We start from the raw sequence: 18976 nt of genomic DNA, 5'->3' as shown, positions 1-18976 counted from the left end.
TGAAAGTAACGAAATGTTGAATTTATTTAAAGAAAAGAAATGTTTAATTTATTGAAAGTAACGATATGTTGAATTTATTGAAAGTAAATACATATTGAATTTATTGAAAGTAACGAAATATTGAATGTATTGAAAGTTACGAAATGTTGAATTTATTGAAAGTAAAGAAATGTTGAATTAATCAAAAGTAACGAAATGTTGAATTTATTTAAAGTAAGGAAATGTTTAATTTATTGAAAGAAAAGACATGTTGAATTTATTGAAAATAATTAAATGTTGAATTTATTGAAAGTAACGAAATGTTGAAATTATTGAAAGTAACGAAATGTTGAATTTATTGAAAGTAACAAAATGTTGAATTTATTGAAAGTAAAGAAATGTTGAATTTATTGAAAGTAACGAAATGTTGAATTTATTGAAAGAAACGAAATGTTGAATTTATTGAAAGTAAAGAAATGTGGAATTTATTGAAAGTAACGAAATGTTGAATGTATTGAAAGTAACGAAATGTTGAATTTATTGAAAGTAACGAAATGTTGAATTTATCGACAGTAACGAAATGTTGAATTTATTGCAAGTAAGGAAATGTTGAATTTATTGAAAGTAACGAAATGTTGAATTTATTGAAAGTAACGAAATGTTGAATTTATTTAATGTAACGAATGTTGAATTAATTGAAAGTAACGGAATGTTGAATTTATTGAAAGTAAAGAAATGTTGAATTTATTGAAAGTAAAGAAATGTTGAATTTATTGAAAGTAACGAAATGTTGAATTTATTAAATATAAAGAAATATTGAATTTATTGACAGTACCGAAATGTTGAATTTATTGAAAGTAACGAAATGTTAAATTTATAAAAAGTAATATAATGTTGAATTTATTGAAAGTAACGAAATGTTGAATTTATTGAAAGTACCGAAATGTTGAATTTATTGAAAGTAACGAAATGTTAAATTTATTGAAAGTAACGAAATGTTTAATTTATTGAAAGTAACGAAATGTTGAATTTATTGAAAGTAAAGACATGTTGAATTTATTGAAAGTAACGAAATGTGTAATTTATTGAAAGTAACGAAATGTTGAATTTATTGAAAGTCACGAAATGTTGAATTTATTGAAAGTAAAGAAATGTTGAATTTATTAAAAGTAACGAAATGTTGAATTTATTGAAAGTAAGGAAATGTTGAATTTATTGAAAGTAACGAAATGTTGAATTTATTGAAAGTAACGAAATGTGGAATTTATTGAAAGTAACGAAATGTTGAATTTATTGAAAGTAAAGAAATATTGAATTTATTGAAAGTAACGAAATGTTGAATTTATTGAAAGTAACGAAATGTTGAATTTATTGAAAGTAAAGAAATGTTGAATTTATTGAAAGTAACGAAATGTTGAATTTATTAAATATAAAGAAATATTGAATTTATTGACAGTACCGAAATGTTGAATTTATTGAAAGTAACGAAATGTTAAATTTATAAAAAGTAACGAAATGTTGAATTTATTGAAAGTAACGAAATGTTGAATTTATTGAAAGTACCGAAATGTTGAATTTATTGAAAGTAACGAAATGTAAAATTTATTGAAAGTAACGAAATGTTTAATTTATTGAAAGTAACGAAATGTTGAATTTATTGAAAGTAAAGACATGTTGAATTTATTGAAAGTAACGAAATGTTGAATTTATTGAAAGTAACGAAATGTTGAATTTATTTAAAGTAAAGAAATGTTGAATTTATTGGAAGTAACGAAATGTGTAATTTATTGAAAGTAACGAAATGTTGAATTTATTGAAAGTCACGAAATGTTGAATTTATTGAAAGTAAAGAAATGTTGAATTTATTAAAAGTTACGAAATGTTGAATTTATTGAAAGTAAGGAAATGTTGAATTTATTGAAAGTAACGAAATGTTGAATTTATTGAAAGTAACGAAATGTTGAATTTATTGAAAGTAAAGACATATTGAATTTATTGAAAGTAACGAAATGTTGAATTTATTGAAAGTAACGAAATGTTGAATTTATTGAAAGTAAAGAAATGTTGAATTTATTAAAAGTAACGAAATGTTGAATTTATTGAAAGTAAGGAAATGTTGAATTTATTGAAAGTAACGAAATGTTGAATTTATTGAAAGTAACGAAATGTGGAATTTATTGAAAGTAACGAAATGTTGAATTTATTGAAAGTAAAGATATATTGAATTTATTGAAAGTAACGAAATGTTGAATTTATTGAAAGTAACGAAATGTTGAATTTATTGAAAGTAAAGAAATGTTGAATTTATTAAAAGTAACGAAATGTTGAATTTATGGAAAGTAACGAAATGTTGAATTTATTGAAAATAACGAAATGTTGAATTTATTGAAAGTAATGAAATGTTGAATTTATTGAAAGTAACGAAATGTCGAATTTATTGAAAGTAACAAAATGTTGCATTTATTGAAAGTAAAGAAATGTTGAATTTATTGAAAGTAACGAAATGTTGAATTTATTTAAAGAAAAGAAATGTTTAATTTATTGAAAGTAACGAAATGTTGAATTTATTGAAAGTAAAGACATATTGAATTTATTGAAAGTAACGAAATATTGAATGTATTGAAAGTTACGAAATGTTGAATTTATTGAACGTAAAGAAATGTTGAATTAATCAAAAGTAACGAAATGTTGAATTTATTTAAAGTAAGGAAATGTTGAATTTATTGAAAGAAAAGACATGTTGAATTTATTGAAAATAATTAAATGTTGAATTTATTGAAAGTAACGAAATGTTGAAATTATTGAAAGTAACGAAATGTTGAATTTATTGAAAGTAACAAAATGTTGAATTTATTGAAAGTAAAGAAATGTTGAATTTATTGAAAGTAACGAAATGTTGAATTTATTGAAAGGAACGAAATGTTGAATTTATTTAAAGTAAAGAAATGTGGATTTTATTGAAAGTAACGAAATGTTGAATGTATTGAAAGTAACGAAATGTTGAATTTATTGAAAGTAACGAAATGTTGAATTTATCGACAGTAACGAAATGTTGAATTTATTGCAAGTAACGAAATGTTGAATTTATTGAAAGTAACGAAATGTTGAATTTATTGAAAGTAACGAAATGTTGAATTTATTTAATGTAACGAATGTTGAATTAATTGAAAGTAACGAAATGTTGAATTTATTGAAAGTAAAGAAATGTTGAATTTATTGAAAGTAAAGAAATGTTGAATTTATTGAAAGTAACGAAATGTTGAATTTATTAAAAGTAAAGAAATATTGAATTTATTGACAGTACCGAAATGTTGAATTTATTGAAAGTAACGAAATGTTAAATTTATAAAAAGTAACGAAATGTTGAATTTATTGAAAGTAACGAAATGTTGAATTTATGGAAAGTATCGAAATGTTGAATTTATTGAAAGTAACGAAATGTTAAATTTATTGAAAGTAACGAAATGTTTAATTTATTGAAAGTAACGAAATGTTGAATTTATTGAAAGTAAAGAAATGTTGAATTTATTGAAAGTAACGAAATGTTGAATTTATTAAATATAAAGAAATATTGAATTTATTGACAGTACCGAAATGTTGAATTTATTGAAAGTAACGAAATGTTAAATTTATAAAAAGTAACGAAATGTTTAATTTATTGAAAGTAACGAAATGTTGAATTTATTGAAAGTACCGAAATGTTGAATTTATTGAAAGTAACGAAATGTTAAATTTATTGAAAGTAACGAAATGTTTAATTTATTGAAAGTAACGAAATGTTGAATTTATTGAAAGTAAAGACATGTTGAATTTATTGAAAGTAACGAAATGTTGAATTTATTGAAAGTAACGAAATGTTGAATTTATTTAAAGTAAAGAAATGTTGAATTTATTGGAAGTAACGAAATGTGTAATTTATTGAAAGTAACGAAATGTTGAATTTATTTAAAGTCACGAAATGTTGAATTTATTGAAAGTAAAGAAATGTTTAATTTATTAAAAGTTACGAAATGTTGAATTTATTGAAAGTAAGGAAATGTTGAATTTATTGAAAGTAACGAAATGTTGAATTTATTGAAAGTAACGAAATGTTGAATTTATTGAAAGTAAAGACATATTGAATTTATTGAAAGTAAAGAAATGTTGAATTTATTGAAAGTAACGAAATGTTGAATTTATTGAAAGTAAAGAAATGTTGAATTTATTAAAAGTAACGAAATGTTGAATTTATTGAAAGTAAGGAAATGTTGAATTTATTGAAAGTAACGAAATGTTGAATTTATTGAAAGTAACGAAATGTGGAATTTATTGAAAGTAACGAAATGTTGAATTTATTGAAAGTAAATAAATATTGAATTTATTGAAAGTAACGAAATGTTGAATTTATTGAAAGTAACGAAATGTTGAATTTATTGAAAGTAAAGAAATGTTGAATTTATTAAAAGTAACGAAATGTTGAATTTATGGAAAGTAACGAAATGTTGAATTTATTAAAAATAACGAAATGTTGAATTTATTGAAAGTAATGAAATGTTGAATTTATTGAAAGTAACGAAATGTCGAATTTATTGAAAGTAACAAAATGTTGCATTTATTGAAAGTAAAGAAATGTTGAATTTATTGAAAGTAACGAAATGTTGAATTTATTTAAAGAAAAGAAATGTTTAATTTATTGAAAGTAACGAAATGTTGAATTTATTGAAAGTAAAGACATATTGAATTTATTGAAAGTAACGAAATATTGAATGTATTGAAAGTTACGAAATGTTGAATTTATTGAAAGTAAAGAAATGTTGAATTAATCAAAAGTAACGAAATGTTGAATTTATTTAAAGTAAGGAAATGTTGAATTTATTGAAAGAAAAGACATGTTAAATTTATTGAAAATAATTAAATGTTGAATTTATTGAAAGTAACGAAATGTTGAAATTATTGAAAGTAAAGAAATGTTGAATTTATTGAAAGTAACAAAATGTTGAATTTATTGAAAGTAAAGAAATGTTGAATTTATTGAAAGTAACGAAATGTTGAATGTATTGAAAGTAACGAAATGTTGAATTTATTGAAAGTAACGAAATGTTGAATTTATCGACAGTAACGAAATGTTGAATTTATTGCAAGTAACGAAATGTTGAATTTATTGAAAGTAACGAAATGTTGAATTTATTGAAAGTAACGAAATGTTGAATTTATTTAATGTAACGAATGTTGAATTAATTGAAAGTAACGAAATGTTGAATTTATTGAAAGTAAAGAAATGTTGAATTTATTGAAAGTAAAGAAATGTTGAATTTATTGAAAGTAACGAAATGTTGAATTTATTAAAAGTAAAGAAATATTGAATTTATTGACAGTACCGAAATGTTGAATTTATTGAAAGTAACGAAATGTTAAATTTATAAAAAGTAACGAAATGTTGAATTTATTGAAAGTAACGAAATGTTGAATTTATGGAAAGTATCGAAATGTTGAATTTATTGAAAGTAACGAAATGTTAAATTTATTGAAAGTAACGAAATGTTTAATTTATTGAAAGTAACGAAATGTTGAATTTATTGAAAGTAAAGACATGTTGAATTTATTGAAAGTAACGAAATGTTGAATTTATTGAAAGTAACGAAATGTTGAATTTATTTAAAGTAAAGAAAGGTTGAATTTATTGGAAGTAACGAAATGTGTAATTTATTGAAAGTAACGAAATGTTGAATTTATTGAAAGTCACGAAATGTTGAATTTATTGAAAGTAAAGACATGTTGAATTTATTGAAAGTAACGAAATGTTGAATTTATTGAAAGTAACGAAATGTTGAATTTATTTAAAGTACCGAAATGTTGAATTTATTCAAAGTACCGAAGTGTTGAATTAATTGAAAGTAAAGAAATGTTTAATTTATTGAAAGTAAAGACATATTGAATTTATTGAAAGTAACGAAATGTTGAATTTATTGAAAGTAACGAAATGTTGAATTTATTGAAAGTAAAGAAATGTTGAATTTATTAAAAGTAACGAAATGTTGAATTTATTGAAAGTAAGGAAATGTTGAATTTATTGAAAGTAACGAAATGTTGAATTTATTGAAAGTAACGAAATGTTGAATTTATTGAAAGTAATGAAATGTTGAATTTATTGAAAGTAAAGAAATGTTGAATTTATTGAAAGTAACAAAATGTTTAATGTATTTGAAGTAAAGAAATGTTGAATTTATTGAAAGTAACGAAATGTTGAATTCATGTAAAGTAACGAAATGTTTAATTTATCGAAAGTAAAGAAATATTGAATTTATTGAAAGTAACGAAATGTTGAATTTATTGAAAGTAACGAAATGTTGAATTTATTGAAAGTAACGAAATGTTGAATTTATTGAAAGTAACGAAATGTTGAATTTATTGAAAGTAACGAAATGTTAAATTTATTGAAAGTAACGAAATGTTGAATTTATTGAAAGTAACGAAATGTTGAATTTATTGAAAGTAAAGCAATGTTGAATTCATTGAAAGTAAAGAAATGTTGAATTTATTGAAAGTAAAGACATGTTGAATTTATTGAAAGTATCGAAATGTTGAATTTTTTGAAAGTAACGAAATGTTGAATTTATTGAAAGTAAAGACATGTTGAATTTATTGGAAGTAACAAAATGTGTAATTTATTAAAAGTAGCGAAATGTTGAATTTATTGAAAGGAACGAAATGTTGAATTTATTGAAAGTACCAAAATGTTGAATTTATTGAAAGTACCGAAATGTTGAATTTATTGAAAGTAAAGAAATGTTGAATTTATTAAAAGTAACGAAATGTTGAATTTATTGAAAGTAAAGACACATTGAATTTATTGAAAGTAACGCAATGTTGAATTTATTGAAAGTAACGAAATGTTGAATTTATTGAAAGTAAAGAAATGTTGAATTTATTAAAAGTAACGAAATGTTTAATTTATTTAAAGTAAGGAAATGTTGAATTTATTTAAAGTAACGAAATGTTGAATTTATTTAAAATAACGAAATGTTGAATTTATTGAAAGTAAAGAAATGTTGAATTTATTGAAAGTAACAAAATGTTGAATTTATTGAAAGTAAAGAAATGTTTAATTTATTGAAAGAAACGAAATGTTGAATTTATTGAAAGTAACGAAATGTTGAATTTATCGAAAGTAAAGAAATGTTGAATTTATTGAAAGTAACTAAATGTTGAATGTATTGAAAGTAACGAAATGTTGAATTTATGTAAAGTAAAGAAATATTGAATTTATTGAAAGTAACGAAATGTTGAATTTATTGAAAGAAACGAAATGTTGAATTTATTGAAAGTAACGAAATGTTGAATTTATTGAAAGTAATTAAATGTTGAATTTATTTGAAGTAAAGAAATGTTTATTTTATTGAAAGTAAAGAAATGTTGAATTTATTGAAAGTAACGAAATGTTGAATTTATTGAAAGTAAAGAAATATTGAATTTATTGAAAGTAACGAAATGTTCAATGTATTGAAAGTAAAGAAATATTGAATTTATTGACAGGAACAAAATGTTAAATTTATTGAAAGTAACGAAATGTTGAATTTATTGACAGTAAAGAAATGTTGAATTTATTGAAAGTAACGAAATGTTGAATTTATTGAAAGTAACGAAATGTTGAATTAATTGAAAGTAAAGAAATGTTGAATTTATTGAAAGTAACGAAATGTTGAATTTATTGAAAGTAAAGACATATTGAATTTATTGAAAGTAACGAAATGTTGAATTTATTGAAAGTAACGAAATGTTGAATTTATTGAAAGTAAAGAAATGTTGAATTTATTAAAAGTAACGAAATGTTGAATTTATTGAAAGTAAGGAAATGTTGAATTTATTGAAAGTAACGAAATGTTGAATTTATTGAAAGTAACGAAATGTTGAATTTATTGAAAGTAATGAAATGTTGAATTTATTGAAAGTAAAGAAATGATGAATTTATTGAAAGTAACAAAATGTTTAATGTATTTAAAGTAAAGAAATGTTGAATTAATTGAAAGTAACGAAATGTTGAATTCATTGAAAGTAACGAAATGTTGAATTTATCGAAAGTAAAGAAATGTTGAATTTATTGAAAGTAACGAAATGTTGAATTTATTGAAAGTAACGATATGTTGAATTTATTGAAAGTAACGAAATGTTGAATTTATTGAAAGTTCCGACATGTTGAATTTATTGAAAGTAACGAAATGTTAAATTTATTGAAAGTAACGAAATGTTGAATTTATTGAAAGTAACGAAATTTTGAATTTATTGACAGTAAAGCAATGTTGAATTCATTGAAAGTAAAGAAATGTTGAATTTATTGAAAGTAAAGACATGTTGAATTTATTGAAAGTATCGAAATGTTGATTTTTTTGAAAGTAACGAAATGTTGAATTTATTGAAAGTAAAGACATGTTGAATTTATTGGAAGTAACAAAATGTGTAATTTATTAAAAGTAGCGAAATGTTGAATTTATTGAAAGTAAAGAATTATTGAATTTATTTAAAGTAACGAAATGTTGAATTTATTTAAAAGAACGAAATGTTGAATTTATTGAAAGTAAAGAAATGTTGAATTTATTGAAAGTAACAAAATGTTGAATTTATTGAAAGTAAAGAAATGTTGAATTTATTGAAAGAAACGAAATGTTGAATTTATTGAAAGTAACGAAATGTTGAATTTATCGAAAGTAAAGAAATGTTGAATTTATTGAAAGTAACGAAATGTTGAATGTATTGAAAGTAACGAAATGTTGAATTTATGTAAAGTAAAGAAATATTGAATTTATTGAAAGTAACGAAATGTTGAATTTATTGAAAGTAACGAAATGTTGAATTTATTGAAAGTAACGAAATGTTGAATTTATTGAAAGTAATTAAATGTTGAATTTATTGAAAGTAAAGAAATGTTTAATTTATTGGAAGTAACGAAATGTTGAATTTATTAAAAGTAGCGAAATGTTGAATTTATTGAAAGGAACGAAATGTTGAATTTATTGAAAGTACCGAAATGTTGAATTTATTGAAAGTACCGAAATGTTGAATTTATTGGAAGTAAATAAATGTTGAATCTATTGAAAGTAACGAAATGTTTAATTTATTGAAAGTAAAGACACATTGAATTTATTGAAAGTAACGCAATGTTGAATTTATATAAAGTAACGAAATGTTGAATTTATTGAAAGTAAAGAAATGTTGAATTTATTAAAAGTAACGAAATGTTGAATTTATTTAAAGTAAGGAAATGTTGAATTTATTTAAAGTAACGAAATGTTGAATTTATTTAAAATAACGAAATGTTGAATTTATTGAAAGTAAAGAAATGTTGAATTTATTGAAAGTAACAAAATGTTGTATTTATTGAAAGTAAAGAAATGTTGAATTTATTGAAAGAAACAAATGTTGAATTTATTGAAAGTAACGAAATGTTGAATTTATCGAAAGTAAAGAAATGTTGAATTTATTGAAAGTAACGAAATGTTGAATGTATTGAAAGTAACGAAATGTTGAATTTATGTAAAGTAAAGAAATATTGAATTTATTGAAAGTAACGAAATGTTGAATTTATTGAAAGTAACGAAATGTTGAATTTATTGAAAGTAAAGAAATGTTGAATTTATTGAAAGTAATTAAATGTTGAATTTATTGAAAGTAAAAAAATGTTTAATTTATTGAAAGTAAAGAAATGTTGAATTTATTGAAAGTAACGAAATGTTGAATTTATTGAAAGTAAAGAAATATTGAATTTATTGAAAGTAACGAAATGTTCAATGTATTGAAAGTAAAGAAATATTGAATTTATTGACAGGAACAAAATGTTAAATTTATTGAAAGTAACGAAATGTTGAATTTATTGACAGTAAAGAAATGTTGAATTTATTGAAAGTAAAAAAATGTTTAATTTATTGAAAGTAACGAAATGTTGAATTTATGTAAAGTAAAGAAATATTGAATTTATTGAAAGTAACGAAATGTTGAATTTATTGAAAGTAAAGAAATGTTGAATTTATTGAAAGTAACGAAATGTTGAATTTATTGAAAGTAACGAAATGTTGAATTTATTGAAAGTAAAGAAATGTTGAATTTATTGAAAGTAACGAAATGTTGAATTTATTGAAAGTAAAGAAATATTGAATTTATTTACAGTAACGCAATGTTGAATTTATAGAAAGTAAAGAAATATTGAATTTATTGACAGGAACAAAATGTTAAATTTATTGAAAGTAACGAAATGTTTAATTTATTGAAAGTAAAGACACATTGAATTTATTGAAAGTAATGCAATGTTGAATTTATTGAAAGTAACGACATGTTGAATTTATTGAAAGTAAAGAAATGTTGAATTTATTGAAAGTAACGAAATGTTTAATTTATTGAAAGTAACAAAATATTGAATTTATTGAAAGTACCGAAATGTTGAATTTATTGAAAGTACCGAAATGTTGAATTAATTGAAAGTAAAGAAATGTTGAATTTATTGAAAGTAACGAAATGTTTAATTTATTGAAAGTAAAGACATATTGAATTTATTGAAAGTAACGAAATGTTGAATTTATTGAAAGTAACGAAATGTTGAATTTATTGAAAGTAAAGAAATGTTGAATTTATTAAAGTAACGAAATGTTGAATTTATTGAAAGTAAGGAAATGTTGAATTTATTGAAAGTAACGAAATGTTGAATTTATTGAAAGTAACGAAATGTTGAATTTATTGAAAGTAAAGAAATGTTGAATTTATTGAAAGTAACAAAATGTTTAATGTATTTAAAGTAAAGAAATGTTGAATTTATTGAAAGTAACGAAATGTTGAATTCATTGAAAGTAACGAAATGTTGAATTTATCGAAAGTAAAGAAATGTTGAATTTATTGAAAGTAACGAAATGTTGAATTTATTGAAAGTAACGAAATGTTGAATTTATTGAAAGTAACGAAATGTTGAATTTATTGAAAGTACCGACATGTTGAATTTATTGAAAGTAACGAAATGTTAAATTTATTGAAAGTAACGAAATGTTGAATTTATTGAAAGTAACGAAATGTTGAATTTATTGACAGTAAAGCAATGTTGAATTCATTGAAAGTAAAGAAATGTTGAATTTATTGAAAGTAAAGACATGTTGAATTTATTGAAAGTATCGAAATGTTGATTTTTTTGAAAGTAACGAAATGTTGAATTTATTGAAAGTAAAGACATGTTGAATTTATTGGAAGTAACAAAATGTGTAATTTATTAAAAGTAGCGAAATGTTGAATTTATTGAAAGTACCGAAATGTTGAATTTATTGAAAGTACCGAAATGTTGAATTTATTGAAAGTACCGAAATGTTGAATTTATTGAAAGTAAAGAAATGTTGAATTTATTGAAAGTAACGAAATGTTTAATTTATTTAAAGTAAAGACACATTGAATTTATTGAAAGTAACGCAATGTTGAATTTATATAAAGTAACGAAATGTTGAATTTATTGAAAGTAAAGAAATGGAGAATTTATTAAAAGTAACGAAATGTTGAATTTATTTAAAGTAAGGAAATGTTGAATTTATTTAAAGTAACCAAATGTTGAATTTATTTAAAATAACGAAATGTTGAATTTATTGAAAGTAAAGAAATGTTGAATTTATTGAAAGTAACAAAATGTTGTATTTATTGAAAGTAAAGAAATGTTGAATTTATTGAAAGAAACGAAATGTTGAATTTATTGAAAGTAACGAAATATTGAATTTATCGAAAGTAAAGAAATGTTGAATTTATTGAAAGTAACGAAATGTTGAATGTATTGAAAGTAACGAAATGTTGAATTTATGTAAAGTAAAGAAATATTGAATTTATTGAAAGTAACGAAATGTTGAATTTATTGAAAGTAACGAAATGTTGAATTTATTGAAAGTAACGAAATGTTGAATTTATTGAAAGTAACGAAATGTTGAATTTATTGAAAGTAAAGAAATGTTGAATTTATTGAAAGTAACGAAATGTTGAATTTATTGAAAGTAAAGAAATATTGAATTTATTGAAAGTAACGAAATGTTGAATTTATTGAAAGTAAAGAAATATTGAATTTATTGACAGGAACAAAATGTTAAATTTCTTGAAAGTAACGAAATGTTGAATTTATTGAAAGTAAAGAAATGTTGAATTTATTGAAAGTAAAAAAATGTTGAATTTATTGAAAGTAACGAAATGTTGAATTTATGTAAAGTAAAGAAATATTGAATTTATTGAAAGTAACGAAATGTTGAATTTATTGAAAGTAAAGAAATGTTGAATTTATTGAAAGTAACGAAATGTTGAATTTATTGAAAGTAACGAAATGTTGAATTTATTGAAAGTAAAGAAATGTTGAATTTATTGAAAGTAACGAAATGTTGAATTTATTGAAAGTAAAGAAATATTGAATTTATTGACAGTAACGCAATGTTGAATTTATAGAAAGTAAAGAAATATTGAATTTATTGACAGGAACAAAATGTTAAATTTATTGAAAGTAACGAAATGTTGAATTTATTGAAAGTAAAGAAATGTTTAATTTATTGAAAGTAACGAAATGTTGAATTTATTGAAAGTAACGAAATGTTGAATTTATTGAAAGTAAAGAAATGTGTAATTTATTGAAAGTAAAGAAATGTTGAATTTATTGAAAGTAACGAAATGTTGAATTTATTGAAAGTAACGAAATGTTGAATTTATTGAAAGCAAAGAAATGTTTAATTTATTGAAAGTAACGAAATGTTGAGTTTATTGAAAGTAAATAAATATTGAATTTATTTAAAGTAACGAAATGTTGAATTTATTGAAAGTAAAGAAATGTTGAATTTATTGAAAGTAACGAAATGTTGAATTTATTGAAAGTAACGAAATGTGTAATTTATTGAAAGTAAGGAAATGTTGAATTTATTGAAAGTAACGAAATGTTGAATTTATTGAAAGTAAAGACATGTTTAATTTATTGAAAGTAACGAAATGTTGAATTTATTGAAAGGAACGGAATGTTGAATTTATTTAAAGTAACGAAATGTTGAATTTATTGAAAGTAACGAAATGTTGAATTTATTGAAAGTACCGAAATGTTGTATTTATTGAAAGTAAAGAAATGTTGAATTTATTGAAAGTAAAGAAATTTTGAATTTATTTTAAGTAAAGATATGTTAAATTTATTGAAAGTAAAGAAATATTGAATTTATTGAAAGTAACGAAATGTTGAATTTATTGAAAGTAAAGAAATATTGAATTTATTGAAAGGCCCAAAATGTTCAATTTATTGAAAGTAACGAAATGTTGAATTTATTGAAAGTAAAGAAATGTTGAGTTTATTGAAAGTAAAGAAATGTTGAATTTATTGAAAGTAAAGAAATGTTGAATTTATGTAAAGTAAAGGACTATTGAATTTATTGAAAATAAAGAAATGTTAAATTTATTGAAAGTAAAGAAATGTTGAATTTATTGAAAGTAAAAAAATGTTGAATGTATTGAAAGTAACGAAATACTGAATTTATTGAAAGTAAAAAAATGTTGAATTTATTGAAAGTAACGAAATGTTGAATTTATGTAAAATAACGAAATGTTGAATTTATAGCAAGTAAAGAAATGTTGACTTTATTAAAAGTAACGAAATGTTGAATTTATTGAAAGTAACGAAATGTGGAATTTATTGAAAGTAAAGAAATGTTGAATTTATTGAAAGTAACGAAATATTGAATGTATTGAAGTAAAGAAATGTTGAATTTATTGAAAATAACGACACGTTGAATTTATTGAAAGAAATGAAATGTGTAATTTATTGATAGTAACGAAATGTTGAATTTATTGAAATAAACGAAATGTATAATTTATTGACAGTAAAGAAATGTTGAATTTATTGAAAGTAACGAAATGTTGAATTTATTAAAACTAACGAAATGTTGAATTTGTAGAAAGTAAAGAAATGTTTAATTTATTGAAAGTAACGAAATGGTTAATTTATTGAAAGTAAAAAAATGTTGAATTTATTGACAGGAACGAAATGTTAAATTTATGGAAAGTAAAGAAATGTTGAATTTGTTGAAAGTAAAGAAATGTTGAATTTATTGAAAGTAAAGAAATGTTGAATTTATTGAAAGTAACGAAATGTTGAATTTATTGAAAGTAAAACAATATTGAATTTATTGAAAGGAACAAAATGTTCAATTTATTGAAAGTAACGAAATGTTGAATTTATCAAAAGTAAAGAAATGTTGAATTTATTGAAAGTAAAGAAATGTGGAATTTATTGAAAGTAAAGAAATGTTGAGTTTATTGAAAGTAAAGAAATGTTAAATTTATTGAAAGTAAAGAAATATTGAATTTATTGAAAGTAAAGAAATATTGAATTTATTGAAAATAAAGAAATGTTAAATTTATTGAAAGTAAAGAAATGTTGAATTTGTTGAAAGTAAAAAAATGTTGAATGTATTGAAAGTTACGAAATGGTGAATTTCTTGAAAGTAAAAAAATGTTGAATTTATTGAAAGTAACGAAATGTTGAATTTATTGAAAGTAACGAAATGTTGAATTTATAGAAAGTAAAGAAATGTTTAATTTATTAAAAGTAACGAAATGTTGAATTTATTGATAGTAACGAAATGTTGAATTTATAGAAAGTAAAGAAATGTTGAATTTATTGAATGTAACGAAATGTTGAATTTATTGAAAGTAAAGAAATGTTGAATTTATTGAAAGTAAAAAAATGTTGAATTTATTGAAAGTAAAGAAATGTTTAATTTATTGAAAGTAAAGAAATATTGAATTATTGAAGTAAAGAAATGGTGAATTTATTGAAAATAACGAAACGTTGAATTTATTGAAAGAAATTAAATGTGTAATTTATTGATAGTAACGAAATGTTGAATTTATTGAAATTAACGAAATGTTGAATTTATTGAAAGTAACGAAATGTTGAATTTATTGAAAGTAACGAAATGTTGAATTTATTGAAAGTAACGAAATGTTGAATTTGTAGAAAGTAAAGAAATGTTTAATTAATTGAAAGTAAAGAAATATTGAATTTATTGACAGTAACGCAATGTTGAATTTATAGAAAGTAAAGAAATATTGAATTTATTGACAGGAACAAAATGTTAAATTTATTGAAAGTAACGAAATGTTTAATTTATTGAAAGTAAAGACACATTGAATTTATTGAAAGTAACGCAATGTTGAATTTATTGAAAGTAACGAAATGTTGAATTTATTGAAAGTAAAGAAATGTTGAATTTATTGAAAGTAACGAAATGTTTAATTTATTGAAAGTAACAAAATATTGAATTTATTGAAAGTACCGAAATGTTGAATTTATTGAAAGTACCGAAATGTTGAATTAATTGAAAGTAAAGAAATGTTGAATTTATTGAAAGTAACGAAATGTTTAATTTATTGAAAGTAAAGACATATTGAATTTATTGAAAGTAACGAAATGTTGAATTTATTGAAAGTAACGAAATGTTGAATTTATTGAAAGTAAAGAAATGTTGAATTTATTAAAGTAACGAAATGTTGAATTTATTGAAAGTAAGGAAATGTTGAATTTATTGAAAGTAACGAAATGTTGAATTTATTGAAAGTAACGAAATGTTGAATTTATTGAAAGTAATTAAATGTTGAATTTATTGAAAGTAAAGAAATGTTGAATTTATTGAAAGTAACAAAATGTTTAATGTATTTAAAGTAAAGAAATGTTGAATTTATTGAAAGTAACGAAATGTTGAATTCATTGAAAGTAACGAAATGTTGAATTTATCGAAAGTAAAGAAATGTTGAATTCATTGAAAGTAACGAAATGTTGAATTTATTGAAAGTAACGAAATGTTAAATTTATTGAAAGTAACGAAATGTTGAATTTATTGAAAGTACCGACATGTTGAATTTATTGAAAGTAACAAAATGTTAAATTTATTGAAAGTAACGAAATGTTGAATTTATTGAAAGTAACGAAATGTTGAATTTATTGACAGTAAAGCAATATTGAATTCATTGAAAGTAAATAAATGTTGAATTTATTGAAAGTAAAGACATGTTGAATTTATTGAAAGTATCGAAATGTTGATTTTTTTGAAAGTAACGAAATGTTGAATTTATTGAAAGTAAAGAAATATTGAATTTATTGAAAGTAACGAAATGTTGAATTTATGTAAAGTAAAGAAATATTGAATTTATTGAAAGTAAAAAAATGTTGAATTTATTGACAGGAACGAAATGTTAAATTTATTGAAAGTAAAGAAATGTTGAATTTATTGAAAGTAACGAAATGTTAGATTTATTAAAAGTAAAAGAAATGTTGAATTTATTGAAAGTAAAGAAATGTTCAATTTATTGAAAGTAAAGAAATATTGAATTTATTGAAATTAAAGAAATGTTGAATGTAGTGAAAGTAAAGAAATGTTGAATTTATTGAAAGTAACGAAATGTTGAATTTATTGAAAGTAAAAAAATGTTGAATTTATTAAAGTAACGAAATGCTGAATTTATTGAAAGTAAAGAAATATTGAATTTATTGAAAGTAAAGAAATATTGAATTTATTGAAAGTAACGAAATGTTGAATTTATTGAAAGTAAAGAAATATTGAATTTATTGAAAGGAAAGAAATGTTGAATTTATTGAAAGTAAAGAAATATTGAATTGATTGAAAGTAAAGAAATGTTGACTTTATTGAAAGTAACGAAATGTTGAATTTATTGAAAGTAACGAAATGTTTAATTTATTGAAAGTAAATAAATGTTGAATTTATTGAAAGTAAAGAAATGTTGAATTTATTGAAAGTAACGAAATGTTGATTTTATTGAAAGTAAAGAAATATTGAATTTAGGGAAAGTAACGAAATGTTGAATTTATTGAAAGTAACGAAATGTTCAATTTATTGAAAGTAAAGAAATATTGAATTTATTGAAAGTAACGAAATGTTGAATTTAAGTAAAGTAAAGAAATGTTGAATTTATTGAAAATAACGAAATGTTGAATTTATTGAAAGTAACGAAATGTTGAATTTATTGAAAGTAAAGAAATATTGAATTTATTGAAAGTAACGAAATGTTGAATTTATTGAAAGTAAAGAAATATTGAATGTAGTGAAAGTAAAGAAATTTTGAATTTATTGAAAATAACGAAATTTTGAATTTATTGAAAGTAACGAAATGTTGAATTTATTGAAAGTAAAGAAATGTTTAATTTATTGAAAGTAACGAAATGTGGAATTTATTGAAAGTAACGAAATGTTGAATTTATTGAAAGTAACGAAATGTTGAATTTATTGAAAGTAAAGAAATGTTGAATTTATTGAAAGTAACGAAATGTTGAATTTATTTAAAGTACGATTACATTTATCTTGTTCGTATTTAGTATTTTTATTTATGGTATGGTTGTACTTGTCCGGGGTTGGTTTGTTATTATTCTTCTTCTTGTTATTATTATTATTATTAAAATTATTGTTTTTATTATTGTTATTATTATTATTATACCATAAATAAAAATACTAATAACGAACAAGATAAATTCAATTGTAGACACCGCACACTTTGCCCAGTCCAAAACAAATGTCTAACAAAAAGCGTAGTCTATCAAGCAACAATATTTGCAAAAGAAACCCCGAATAACAAAAAATATTACATAGGCATGACTTCCTTAGATTTCAAAACCCGATACTATGACCACAAAAGCACATTCAAAAATAAAAAAACACCGTATAAAAACAACACTAGCGAATAAATACTGGGAACTCAAAGAAAGCGGACATTCGCCGGTAGTCGAATGGAAAATAATGAGACAAGCTACCACATGCAGACATTTAGACGACCCATGTAAATTATTCCTCCATGAAAAATTTTCTATCCTGTACTTTAAAGAACCTCAAAATCTATTAAACTGTAGGCGGGAAATAGCAAACAACTGTGTTCACAAAATAAAACTTACTCTAGGATAGCGATACAAAATAGCTTTAAAACTAACAATAACAATAACAATAGAAAACAAACAAATAAATAAATTAAATAAACATGAATATACATAAACGATCACACGCATATATGTATATATATATATATGTATATACATATGTGCATTATTGTGTACAAATCGGTATATTTATATGTATATAAAAAAAAGAAGTAGAACGGCCACCTAAAACCACTAACCTAGCTCTAAAACAGATCCTTTGTTTGATAAAATGCATGCCCATTGGCTGGTAGGAAGGGGCGCGGTGGATACTAGAAAGCTGATTGGCCAACTAGTAATCCTCAACATGTATAAAAACAAGAAGCCACGACAGAATTCGCGCATAAGCCTGACGAATCCTATAGTTGGATGAAACGCAGAATATTCAGTGTAGCTTAATCGCCATATATATTTTATAAATTACTAACTAGCTCTACCTACGTATTGAGCACTTTTGAAGTAAATAATAAGTTTACGCATAAATCTATACTTTCGTATAGTAAATTTATGTGAATAAATGAAATAGTTATATATATATATATATATATATATATATATATATATATATATATATATATATATATATATATATATAAATTGAATAGGTTCAAAATGTAAATAATCTGACAAGGTACTCACAGTCCAAAATTTGAATAATCTGACATGTCGGAATTTTATCTTGCTTCCAGATAAATTCGACGCTAAAGTAACTAACCTGAAAAAAATGACAGCATAGAATAAAAACAGGGGGGTAAAGAATAAAATATAACGGTCTTCCTTTGAAATGAAGAAGATATTATGGTCTCGTCGTTCGCCCGGAGTTTTCTTTCCCTAAAATAAACCTTCAATAATATGATGAATGTGTTTATATATATGGCCTGGACGAAGTCAATGCAATAATATGTCTTTTATGGATCGGACGTAGTCTTCACAATAATATGATTATGTTTTACCAATTGGCGAGCCTCCACATTAATGTGTTTTTTTGATGGATCGGACGAAGGCCTCCACATTAATATGTTTATTTTTATGGATCGGACGTAGCCCCCACATGTTTATAATGGACAA

Source organism: Euprymna scolopes, chromosome 38 (assembly GCF_053919585.1).
Source record: "Euprymna scolopes isolate OS-2025 chromosome 38, ASM5391958v1, whole genome shotgun sequence".
Lineage (NCBI taxonomy): Eukaryota > Metazoa > Mollusca > Cephalopoda > Sepiida > Sepiolidae > Euprymna > Euprymna scolopes.
Note: the sequence above shows the minus strand (reverse complement) of the source record.